General features: G+C 38.2%; 1 pseudogene; it reads left to right on the top strand.

Moving 5' to 3' along the window:
* The first annotated feature begins 1,341 nt into the window (after nucleotides 1–1,341).
* LOC113623037 (charged multivesicular body protein 4b pseudogene) lies at nucleotides 1,342–2,036 on the top strand (annotated as a pseudogene).
* The last annotated feature ends 11,449 nt before the right edge of the window (nucleotides 2,037–13,485 follow it).

The following is a 13,485-nucleotide window of genomic DNA, read 5'->3' as shown; positions in this document are numbered from 1 at the left end:
AAAAAAAAAAGAATAGATGATAAAAGTAAAAAATTACCGAGATAACAATTATAAGTTGTACCCAGTAATATACCCTCCAAATAAAGCAAAAATTTACAGAATAGCAAGAAGAATTTGATCAACTCATAATCACAGAAGATTTAAACACTCATCTTTCCATAATTATCAAGCAAACTAAAAATTTAGAAAGATCATTTATGATTTGAATGGCATCATTAATAATGATTTAATAAACATGTAGAGAATTATGCCCCAACAATTAAAGAACACACTTTCTTTACAAGCCCACATGGAACATTTACGTAAATTGACCATGTATTAGGCCATTAAAAAATATCAAAAAATCAATATCTCACTGACCATGTTTTCTGACCACAATCAAATAAAATTTAAAAATAATAACAGAAAAACTCCCTGGGATCTTTAAATTTAAAAGCACACTTTGTGGTAACCCATGAGTTAAAGAAGAAATCACAATGGAATTAGAATGTGTTTAGAAGTGAATCACAATTAAAAAAAAAAAACTTGCATAATGCAACTAAATCATCCTTAATAAATATAAGAGTAGAAATTAAGAAATTTGCAATGATAAAAAAGTAGATGATCAAGAAAAATAAAAGCTATCTTTTGAAAAGATTGTACAAGGCAAATGTCTCTAAGTAAAACTAAGAAGTCATAAAAAAACACAACCTAATAAGAAAAAGAATATAAGTACAGATAAATAAGAGATTTTATAAATCATGAGAGAATACTGTGAATAGTTTCATGCCAACAAATTTGGAAACATAAATAAAATGGAATTTTTATTCTGAAAACAAAAACCTATCAAAGCTAATATAAAAAGAAATAGAAAGCTAAAGACCATAACACTAAAAAAAAAAAAAAAAAAAAAAAATTAATTTGGTGCTTAACTGGTGGCGCAGTGGTTGAGAGTCCGCCTGCCGATGAAGGGGACACGGGTTCGTGCCCCGGTCCAGGAAGATCCCACATGCCGCAGAGCGGCTGGGCCCGTGAGCCATGGCCGCTGAGCCTGCGCGTTCGGAGCCTGTGCTCCGCAACAGGAGAGGCCACAATAGTGAGAGGCCCGCGTACCAAAAAAAAAAATTGGATCAGTTGTGAAAAATCTATCCACAAAACAAGAAAACAGAAATACCAGGCTCAGACACTTTTACAAAATCCTATCAAGCCTTCAAAACATAAACTCTATCTTATAAAAACTGATCTAGGGCCGAGATGGCGGAGAGGCCTGCGGCTGCAGGGAGCGGGGAGAGGGCGCCAAAGCCGAGCCAAGCCGAGCCGAGCCGGAGCAGGCGGCGCAGGCCGGCGCGGCGAGCAGCAACCATGTCGGTGTTCGCGAAGCTGTTCGGGGCTGGAGCGGGTAAGGCCGGCAAGGGCGGCCCGACCCCCCAGAGGGCCATCCAGAGGCTTCGGGACACGGAGGAGATGCTAAGTAAGAAGCAGGAATTCCTGGAGAAGAAGATCGAGCAGGAGCTGACAGCCGCCAAGAAGCACGGCACCAGAAACAGCGCGCTGCCCGCCAGGCACTGAAGCGCAAGAAGAGGTATGAAAAGCAGCTGACACAGATCGACGGCACACTGTCAACCATCGAATTCCAGCAAGAGGCCCTGGAGAATGCTAACACCAACACCGAGGTGCTCAAGAACATGGACTATGCCTCCAAAGCCATGAAGGCTGCCCACAACAACATGGACATCGATAAAGTTGATGAGTTAATGCAGGACTTTGCTGACCAGCAGGAACTTTCAGAAGAGATTTCAACAGCTATTTCAAAACCTGTAGGGTTTGGAGAAGAGTTTGACGAGGATGAGCTCATGGCAGAATTAGAAGAACTAGAACAGGAGAAACTAGACAAGAATTTGCTGGAAATCAGTGGACCGGAAACAGTCCCTCTACCAAATGTTCCCTCTATATCCCTACCATCAAAACCCACCAAGAAGAAGGAAGAGGAAGACGATGACATGAAGGAACTGGAGACCAGGGCTGGATCCATTTAACTGGTCCAGCGCAGGCTGCGCCCAGACAGAGTCTGGTGGCCTGCAAGGCGGGCAGGCGCGTGCGTGTGTGGGGCAGGCAGGCCGTGGTGCAGGCAGGTTCCATCGCTCTTGAATCTCCCTCCAAAGCAATACGGCTGCATCACTGCTCACTCTGCATAGCATGGTCTGCACCCAGAGGTACGGGTTGCGGGGAGGGGGGTAGGGGGCTGGGAAGTGCCTGCTGTTTATAATGTTGAATTTCTGTAAAATAAACTGTATTTGCAAATCCAAAAAAAAAAAAAAAACTGATCTAAAAAAAAAGGAAGAGGAGAAACTCCCCGACTTGTTTTGTGAAGCTGGTACTTCCTTCACTTTTGACACCAAAAGCAGGCAAATGTAATATGATAAAAAGAAAAGCATAGATTAAAGGATTAAAAAAAAATCATACAACGGTCCCACTAGATGTACAAAAAATATTTGATAAAATTCAACCCCCATTAGTTAATTGCAAAACAAAGTAAACAAAACCAAAAACTCTTAACAAACCAGAAAGATCAGCAAACTTAACCTCATGTACCTACAGCAAACATCATATTCAATGATGAAACATTGTAAGCATTCCTTTAAAATCAGGAATACCGCAAACATGTTCACCATCACTATTTCTATTCAACATTGTAAAGATGGCTCTAGCTAGCATGGTAAGACAAGGAGAAGAAAATGAAAGGCGTAAGAATTGGAAAGAAAAAAATGAAGCTGTCATTATTGAAAGACAATAAGATTGGTTCAAAAAAACTAAGACAAATATAAGAGTTCAACAAGGTTGCTAAATATAGATCAATATACCCAAATTAATTGCATTTCTATACAATAACAACAAACTATTGTAAATGTCATTAAAGTTTTCCATTTATGGGGCTTCCCTGGTGGCGCAGTGGTTGAGAATCCTCCTGCCAATGCAGAGGACATGGGTTCAAGCCCTGATCCGGGAAGATCCCACATGCCACGGAGCAACTAAGCCCGTGTGCCACATCTACTGAGCCTGTGCTCTAGAGCCCATGAGCCACAACTACTGAGCCTGCGTGCCACAATTACTGAAGCCCGCACGCCTAGACCCCGTGCTCCACAACAAGAGAAGCCACCACAATGAGAAACCTGCGCACCACAACAGAGTAGCCCCTGCTTATCAACTAGAGAAAGCCCACGTGCAGCAACAAAGACCCAAGGCAGCCAAAAATAAATAAATTTATTTTTTTTTAAAGTTTTTCATTTACAATAGCCTCATGGAGTATAAGGAACTTAGGGAAAATATGCAATAAAAACAAAAAAACCTCATGCAAAAAATATGAAACTTTATTGGATAGAATAATAGAACTAAAACAAAGAGAGGTATATCAAGTTAACAGATGAAAAGACTCAATATAGTAAAGATAGCTATTTAGTAAAGACTCAATATAGTAAAGATCTCTCCAAATTAATCTAAAAATTATATGCAGTGTCAATCAAAATCTCAACATGATTTTTCAGACTGTGACAACCCCTATCATATGGGAGAGTAGAGAACTGAGGAGGAGAAAGCAGGAATGAAAAGAGGAGGCTTACCCTCAACAGAGTGGCAATAGAGCAGCAATAGACAAATAGATCATAGGACAGAATAGAGTCCAGAAACAGATTCTCATTTATATGGGTGCTTGATATATAACAGAGATGACATTACAAATCCATAGGGAAAGAATGTATCATTCAACCAATGGCACTAAGACAACTGGAAATTCATATGAAAAAAGATAAAATTTAATCCATATCCCTTATTGCATACCATAAACAAAAATTAATTCTAGAACGACTAAAAACCTAAATGTAAAAATACAAAACTATAAAACTTTTAGAAGAAAATGTAGGAGAATACCTTTATGGTAAAGAAGAGTATCTTGAACAAAACATGAAAAGCACAAACTTTGAGAGAAAATATGAATAGATTTTAGTCCTCTAAATTTAAATATTTGATATGATGTTCATAAACAAAATAAAATACAAGACAGATTAGAAGAAAATATTTGCAAATGATATAACAGTGGATTATGTATCCAAGCCGTATTAAAAGAAAACTCCTAAAAACAAGTGAAAAAAATTTTTAAAGCAAAAATTATGAATAAGTAATTGACAAAACAAGAAACTGGTACGGCAAATAAACGTATGAAAAATTTGCTGAACTCCATTAACAATTAGTGACATATAAATTAAATCAATGACTATTTCACACTCATCAGACTGGCAAACATTACTCTCTGATAATACCAAGTATTATTACTCTCTGATAATATCAAGTGTTATTAAAGACATGGGGCAATTATTATACATTTCTGGTGGAAGTATACATTGGCATCATCACTCTGAAAAGCAATTTCAAAACCTAGGAAACTGAAGGTTTCTATATTTTCCAACCAGTAAATTATACTTCTAGGTGTACTCTCTAAAAAAATTCTTGAACATGTGTACATAGAGACACCAATTGCTACACTGTTTGTATTAGAGAAAAATGTGCAAACATTCTAAATGTCTCTTTGTATGGGAATGGATACATTCATTCAATGGAATCCTGTACAGCAGTTAAAATGAATGCATTAGATCTGCATGCATAAACGTGAATAAATCTCAGAAACATAATAAGTGAAAACAGCAAATTCCAAAGGATGTGTTTTTAAAAAAACACAAAACAATAGTTTATGTATCTATACATGTATTATAAAGGTAGTTTATGTATCCATACATGTATTGTAAAAGCATCCATGAGAATGGCACAACAATTTCAGGGTAATGGTTACCCCTGAGAAAGGAGGAAAGTGAAGAAGGGATGGAGATGGGTCCTTAACATATTTCCTTTAAAAAGTAGAAAATTATTTGGCTTCCCTGGTGGCACAGTGGTTGAGAGTTCGCCTGCCGATGCAGGGGATATGGGTTCTTCCCCCGGTCCGGGAGGATCCCACATGCCGCAGAGCGGCTGGGCCCGTGAGCCGTGGCTGCAGGGCCTGCGCATCCGGAGCCTGTGCTCCGCGGCGGGAGAGGCCACAACAGTGAGAAGCCCACGTACGGCAAAAAAAAAAAAAAAGGGATAAAAAATAAAATAAAAAATAGAAAATTATTTAAAAAATAAAACTGTAAATCAAATAATAATAAGAGTAAAATATATTTAATGTTGGTGGGGATAGACAGAAATCTGATAGATTGTTTTCTGATCTTTTGGTGGTATATAAAATATGTCATTATTCACAAATTTAAAGAGGAATTCAGAGATGTGAGATTGTGGTTTCTTTTCATCATTCATCTTACCTGTGTTCTTAACCTCTCTACAATGGTTATGCATTGCTTTTATAATAAGAAAAGAATATGGAAAAATGTACAGCTAACCCTTGACAATCTCTTAGGCCACCCTAATCCTACATACAGACTTTCTGAATCAATCATTTAAAATCGGTTTCTAAAGTCTGGTAAACTGGTTGCCAAGCGAGCATTCACCATAAAACTAGGTTTTAGCACAATGGACTGGGTCATTTCAGTCATCTTAGTCACCAGTGCAACACCTGCACCATTGATCCAGACATGGTTATCAGGGTCATTCATTACTGACGGCTAACTGATCAGATCTGTTACACATAAATATGTGAGAATTTTCTGATTGCATCCATGGTTCATTGTCCCTTATTTGTGTGTGTATAGTAATGTGTGTACATGTATCCCTTTTTATATATGCATGTAATTTTTTAATCCCATGAAATGCCTTGCAGAGATGAGCAGTTGAGGTGATTCTGGACCTTGGGAAATTCTGCTTGTTAAACGAAGCAGAGATTCTTTTACTTCTGAGTCATTGTTTTGCCTCCAAATAGGAAGATGTCAACAGTTGCCCAGTGACCTCTGTGAAATGTTTGTGGTCTTGTGTCAGTTCCTAACAACGAGTTGTCCACATAATAGAAGTACTTTATTTATTCTATATTCTCCTTTGATGTCCGTCAAGTTTTTATGTTCTCTTTTCTTTTTATCTGCTTTACCACTGTTGATATTGTCCCATTATTGTCTTCCTACATTGAAAGGACCATGTTCACGTAACTTGGCATGGCAACCACTGCAATTCTGATGAGTGTGTGGGTGCGTCATAAACTGTGCTGCTATTGATGGCACCAAAATTGTGCTGACAATTGTGCCTTAAAGTCATCATCTGATCTCTCTATTCATATCATGAGATGAAGACTCCGGTGTCTATTGCCCAGGCAGAGTGCTAGAATTAGCAAATAAAAATACAAGATGGCATAAATAATTTTTTCAGTATAAGCACGTCCCAATCGTCGTATGGGACATATTTATACTGAAAAAAATGATTTGTTGTTTATCTGAAATTAAAATTTAACTAGGAATCCAGAATTGTATCTCGCAGCCCTATCCAGACATCCTTCGTTAAGGTCACCAAAACATTTGGGAGTAACCACCCGCAACGGGAGAGTTGAGAACTTTCTTAAGAGAAACTCTCTCAATATTCATTTGGATGGGAAACCAAGAAAATAACGGCGCTTTTAAATCTGCCTCATGGTTGTGCAGGTGTTGATTTCAGCGCCCTAACTTCACGACTGAATTATTGTGAGCTCTCTCTGGACAAAAGAAAGAAGGTTGAATGTCAAATGGCTATTTTCTGAGTCACCAAAACTCTCCATCCTCCCCCCAGTGGCCACTGGCGTCTTCTATGAGCACTCGCTAAATGGCAGAACTAGAACAGATCCAAGGGAATGTAAAGTAATGGCAGAAAATACATCTGGGAGTTATTTTCCAAAATAATTTTCAACCCCTCCCCATCTGCTGTCTCCTCTTCTACTACCACCCATCTTTGCCTCCAAAGCATTCAGGGTTAGGGTGGTCTCTGAGAAAGTTGCACTCTGAGGGGTCGACAAATACGCCAGAACACTAGGACAGGAGAAACTACAAAATTCACCTAGTTTCCTGGTTGAGATCAATCCACGGAAAAGAAAAAAGGAACCTAATGCTACTTACTGATTTAGTATTGGAGTGTGGGGAGAAATGTGAATGTCACCTATCGGGGGATTTGTAATAAGGCAACTTGGGGGAAATCCCTTTTATAACAGAGCATCATAACTACTGACATGAAGAATGTTCCCACTTAGTTACTTGCTGCTTAAATCACTGGCAGGAATATCCCAAGAACTGGCTTCTACGAGGCCTTCTGTGCCTTTCCAGATTGCCTCCTATCCCAGGTTTACACCTTCAAACGCCCTCCTAAAATAAACTGGGTCGCTCTCTGTACTGTATCCTTACATTCTAGCCCTGTGCCTGACACACAGAAAGTACTCAAAACTATTTATTAATGAATAAAGAAAGAAAACTTCAGTCACCCATCTGAAAAATATTTTAAATTAATTTTTCATTTTAAGAACTGATCATTTTAGGATAGAGCCCAACAGCTGGGGAATATAGCATTGCCATTGTTACAATTTTTTACACTTTTTCTTAGTATTAACTGCATGACAGAGTTTTATTTTTAAATTAAATAAACCAAAAAGCAATAGAAGAGAGTGTGAAGTAAATTATGTATGTTTTGCCTTTTAAGTTTTTCCTTATACTATGTGGTTTGAAAGACTCAAATCCATAAAGCAAAATGGGAAATCCAATGTTTTTCAAATAAAATTTATTTTTGCTAAGTGTGTTTTAACAAATGAGTGGTTAGATATTTGAGCTTAGGGTTACTACAGGAATAAATCATAAAGTTTACCTGACATCCTGGGCTCCTAAGGTTTACTTTATAACATGGAATCTCTGTTCTATGGTAACACTTTAAAATAGATCTAAGGTGATTATTCTGGAAGTAGCACACTGATAAGCACATTTACTCAAACAAACCAGTTGTTTTAGTTTTTTCATTAGGAAACATTCTTGAATAGAGAATTTTGACAAGCTATAGTATGTCTGGGTTAGCTGTATGTCTGTCCTTAAATATACACCTTCAGGAAGGAAAGAAGCTATGACTGTAAGCCTGGATTGGCACTGAATATTTTTCTGTCCAACAGTGTTGCAAATTAAATGTGAATCATCCAACAATTACTCCTTGTCTAAAATTAATTTGATACTTTATTTCCAGGAAATAAAGAATATAGACTGAGAGTCACACATATCATTAAAAAAAAAATAGACTCCGGCTTTGTGCTAGGCAACTGTGCATTAGGTGAGCTTCCTTTGAGGGTCATGCATATATCTGTGACTATCCTTAGCGAATACCCACAACTTAGTGTCAACACATCCAGCTGAAAACTGAAACCCACAAGTCATGCAATGTGCATGATGTCCGGCCATTGCAAAGCATCTGATAATTGACTAAAAGTTTTCACTTTTCATTGAAATAGTTGTTATGCAAACATCACCATGGATCACAACAGAAAGAAATGAACATCACACGTGTTTTGCCTTGACCAGAGTCACAGACAAATTAAAATCCCAGCCTGCTGAGTCGATGCCATAGTAAACTTTAGCAGAAAAACTTTGGTAACATACCACTGCCTCCTCCTGTCCATTTTCTGGCAAAACATTAAGGTTGAAGATACCAACAACAATTAGAATGTAAACCTCTTCTCTGCTTAGTAACAAAGGCTCCCCAGCCCTGTCTAGCCAGAAACAACCTGCCTGATTATTCCTATTTTCATGTACTCTCCTCTCAGATTAACCTTGGTTGCGTTCCAACTTCTGAATAATTTTATTGATCCTGAGTTCAGATACCTAGACAATATAGAACTTGGTGTACAAGAGGTGTTAATGAATTCACATTTTGAAATCTAGCATAAAAATTCTGTTCTGATAGAAGATAAGTATTAAAACATAAAAAGACTTCATTAAAGGACATTTAGAAAATAAGATTAAAAAGAAATATAATTTAGTACACTACATATTATGAGTATTTTATTGCAAACAGCATGTAATCAGTAATCACACCATCCTATCTGAGAAAGAAAAAGAGCTTGTTCATTCTATTTGGAGAACTAAGGTGATAAGATGCGACAGATTTGCTTAAGGTGATATGCTTCAACCAGAGTAGGAACCTGTCTTTTGTCTTGCTGCTTCAATAAACAAAATGATAAAAAAAAAAAAAAAAAAAAACCACCCAAAACACTCTGTTTTGAACATTTTTAGAGGGTAAATAACTTTATAATGCTGTACCAGTAGCCCCTGAGAGTTCTGACATTTTGCTTATAGCATGAATAGCATATAGGGTAGACTACCTAGCTCCTGTAGACTAGGTACTTTAGGGTAAGAATTGGGTTCTGGAGAGTAATGATGCAGGTTTTTCCTAGAAAATTTTTATCTATAGGTCTCGCTCTTCAATGGCTTTAATTCTTTCTATTGCTCTTAGAATAAAGTCCCAACCCCCTACCATGGCCTTCAAGGCCAAGACAACTCTCTAGCCTCACCTCACATCATTTCCCCAGCCCTCAACTGCTAGGTCACTAGGCTGAAGACACATGGAACAGAAAAAGTACAGGGCTCTGTGTTTCCTTTTCTACTTGCTGAAATGCTCTTTCCCTAGCTCTGTGCATGACCCCGCCTCTTTATCATCCATCAAGTGTCGGTTTACACACCTCCTCCTCAGAAGGGCTTTCCCTGGCCACTCAATCTGAAGTAGCTCTCCTAAGATCTCCCCAGCCTCCTGCAGTTCTCTCATCACATCATCCTCTTTATCTTCTTTGTAGCACTTATCACAATCAATAATTATCACCCAACTATAAGCTCTGAGCTATCACCACTGTATCTCTGGTGGCTAGTATAGCGCCTGGCACGTAGATGGTACTTGATATTTGTCAAATTAATTATCGAATACATGAGTGAATAATTAAGCTAATAATATACATTACCCTCCTCTTTTCTTTTTTTATTCTTATGTATAGTGTCTAGCACCATGCAACATACTAGCTGGGAGTAATATAATACAACACTATTTTTGAGAAATTTTAATAATAAAGAAGACTACTAAGAGACAGATGTTTATAAACATTGCTAGACATGTACTAAAATAAGTCTGTCTTTAAGAAATATCACTGGTGTAACTGTTGGACAGATTCCCTAGAATTTTTTTCCTTCCTTCTTCTCTTTCTGTCTCTCTGTTTTTCTCTCTCCCTTCCCCCTACTCTCTCTCTCTCTCTCTCCCTTCTTCTCTCTCTCTCTTACCCTGCCTCCCTTCCTCTCTCTCCCCACCCCCCCCCTCTCTCCCTGTTTGTAAGTTATATATGACATTGGTGATTAACATTTCAGCCGCCTAGTTCTTCACCTTAAAGCCTTTCCCTCAACTCTTCCTCAACTTCGTGAGTTGATGTGCGACATGAATCAGGAAAGAGTTGTACTACAGTTACACAGTCCCCTGAAAGTCAGTCTTTCAGGGACCACAATGACAAAGAAACCTAGAGTACAAAGTATCACTTTTATATTTGGAAGAAGCATGTTAGAGAAAAAAAGACATTCGAGTCAAGAGATGGGGATTCTAGTTGTTTTGCCACTATGGAAATGATGGAAAGACAATTCACTACTCTGTGCCCCAATTTTCTCATCTATAAAATTGAAATAATGTCTCTTATCTTGTCTTATTTCACAGGTAGGAAAGGATCCACCAAGGTGACTATGTGAAAGCACTCTGCAAAATAGTATGTAAAAATGAAAGGTATTATGATAAAGAGAAGCACTATTTTCTAGTTTGCTAGAAAAAGGATCAACAACAATCATATCTGGGGTGAAATGGGTATAGTGACAATATTTTCAAAACCCAAATCAGGACGTATCTTTTGGCTTATGATCTGACACACGGTCTGACCACATGACAGAATATTTGAAATCAAAATGTCCTGAAAAACCCAGGACATGTGGTTGCCATGGCAATGAGGAGCCATAGGGAGGCTGTGGGCAATGAAAAAACAGGGTAGAATTGGCAAGCATGGAAAACTATTTTGCCAGTGATGTACAGGACAGTTTGGAATCAATCGATGTGGAAGACTGAAAAGGCAAGAAGAAAGAAATTTTACTAATCTGAGTGTGAGGTGTAAATTGCAATCCTGAGTCATCCTCATTCTGGGAAAAATTTCCCTACTTACTTGGGGGAATCCAAGGTAGTCTCTGGTTCACATGAATGTAGAGCAGGAAGAGGTGTTTTAGATAAGACTTTTGTTGGAGCGGACCAAACCCCCATGGTGATCCCATGCCTACTCTCAATATCCCAAGGGCACCTCTCAACTGGGAATTAGCACATGGTAGCCCAGTTCTCCAGACCAAGGGAGACTCTAGAAGTACAGCCGTGCAGACCCAAATCTGCCTCCATCTGGATGGGAAGTTCTGGGAACTCTTCAGCTCTCAGAATTCTGCTCTTCATTGACTGCATTCTGCTTCCACCTTTCTCCATGCAAAATCAAAGCAATCCTTTCCTCTGTGCAACTGCTCAGTAAATACACTTTGTGATTTACACAGCCCCTGTGTCATATGAATTCTACTGATGATTTTCAGGACAGATTTTTTTTTTTTTATGGACAGTAAAAGGAAGGTACAGAAAAATCTCAAGAAGAGGTAATGACTGGACTCAGAAGGGGAGGGCTCGTCAGAAGTTCAATCTCTTTTTGCGTTTTTCAGATTCTTATTAAAATGAATAAATCTCAGATTTCTAAGGGGCAAGCATTGTTTCATGGGGCAGATTTTCCCCCATTCAGCTCTTATTCCTTCCCAGCCCTTGAAGACTCCAAGACCTCCGAATCCAGTGCCTATCACATGCGATTGAGTTGGCATGTTTGCAAATTGCATGCAGTGAGATCCTTCCATACCAACAGCCCTGTCTCAGATTCTCCAGCATCACAGCCAAACTAGTATTGCCTGCACATTTTCTTCATCTTTTCATTGAGTTCAGTGTGGCAGCAGCACATTCCTTAGCACAGGCTCCAGTCGGCATGGTAACTAGTTAGAGACTGCAAGCTTCTGAGAGTGCTTTGGGGGTGGGGGGCGGGGGGGGGGGAAGGAGGGAATGGTGTTGGAGGAAGTAGTGAAAAGGAGGTGGAGAAGAATTGATTGGGTTGGGATGGGGGAGGGGGGATGGGCAGGAGAATTACTTAAACTCGCTTTTTAAAAGAGTTATCTGGTCCACCCATGGTGTTGGTGTTAAATTGCCTGGGCAGAAAAAAAGTCCTAATTGGGGTGGGGAGGCAGTGACAAAGCAAAGCTTGTTCAAGCCTCGCAATCTGCACTGTTGATAGTGCAGGTACCTCAGGGCAGTTGGGAGTGATTGCTGTGTTGACTTTGTCTAATTGTAGGGGAGGAGTTATGTGAGCTGTGACGGGCAGTGTTACACCCAGTGGGGTGGTGGACAAAAAGTGGCATAACTACGCAGGGCTAAATAAACCGACTGACAAAGGTCTTGGCCTATTATTAAAAATCTGGCAAAATGTTCATCTCTTGACAAAAATGTAGAGAGACTAGTAATGCATAACTTTATCCCATGTTGGATTTTAAAATGGCTAATGCCAAGTTGTCTGTCAAAATTAATAGGGCATTGCTTCTTCTTATAGAACAAAAAAAGAAATTCTCATACATTTTATTCATTTATTCATTGCTAAAAAATCATGTATCTGCCAAAAATTTCATTTAGGAAAAAGGTTTGGAGGTGGTTAACCTTGATTTTAAGGGGCTGTGAATTTAAAAGCTACTTTTTTCATGTTTGTTATAATAAAAACCATACCTTCATTAAATTGTAACACATTTTGTTCTTTGAGAATAAATTAAAACTCTGCAACCAAGCTTATATTAAGAGAGACATTAAAACTCCAATTATTGATTATATCATTACATACGTTTGGGTTTGTGACTTTTTTTAAAACTTCCTTTATATCAAGAAAAATGTTAAATGGTTAATTGACTGTTGAGTAGATACTCTGCATCTTCATAGGAATTAATCAATGTATTGACTTTTTAACTCTTCTACTCACTTATTTCATGTGTTAATTGAACTGTTTCTCCTTCTTTCTTTGCTTTCCACAAAGCTTTATGCATCCTTTTCTATACAAACTACTTTCTCTTCTAAGTTTTATACACATAGGGCACCTTTCTGTTCTAGAATCTGAGTGCATTTTGTGAGTACTCAGGCCTCAAAAAGGAAGAGTAAATAATACTCTACCTTGTCATATGCATATTGTACCTGCGGGTAGCTATGTTTTTTCTTATTTTTCACATTCTAAAGCTTTGTAATTAAATGGAAATGAAAAAAGACTCCCCAACATGTAAAACAACCTTCTATGATATATTTTAATTCCTAGTTTGCTTTATTGAACAATAAACTTTTTTGTTTATAAGTTTAAAATTTTTGTTAACTTAAAACAAAAATTCCCAAATGGCATTTCTCTCAAAAATCTGACGTTTTTGCTAATTCTGATTTTTTATTTTTTAGGCCTTCAAATAAACTAGAAAGTCAGTGTGGCTG

The sequence above is a fragment of the Aethalodelphis obliquidens genome, unplaced genomic scaffold, assembly GCF_003676395.1.
Source record: "Aethalodelphis obliquidens isolate GAN/ISIS:26980383/991018 unplaced genomic scaffold, ASM367639v1 scaffold10, whole genome shotgun sequence".
NCBI lineage: Eukaryota > Metazoa > Chordata > Mammalia > Artiodactyla > Delphinidae > Aethalodelphis > Aethalodelphis obliquidens.
This window is presented reverse-complemented; position numbering and strand designations above follow the sequence as displayed.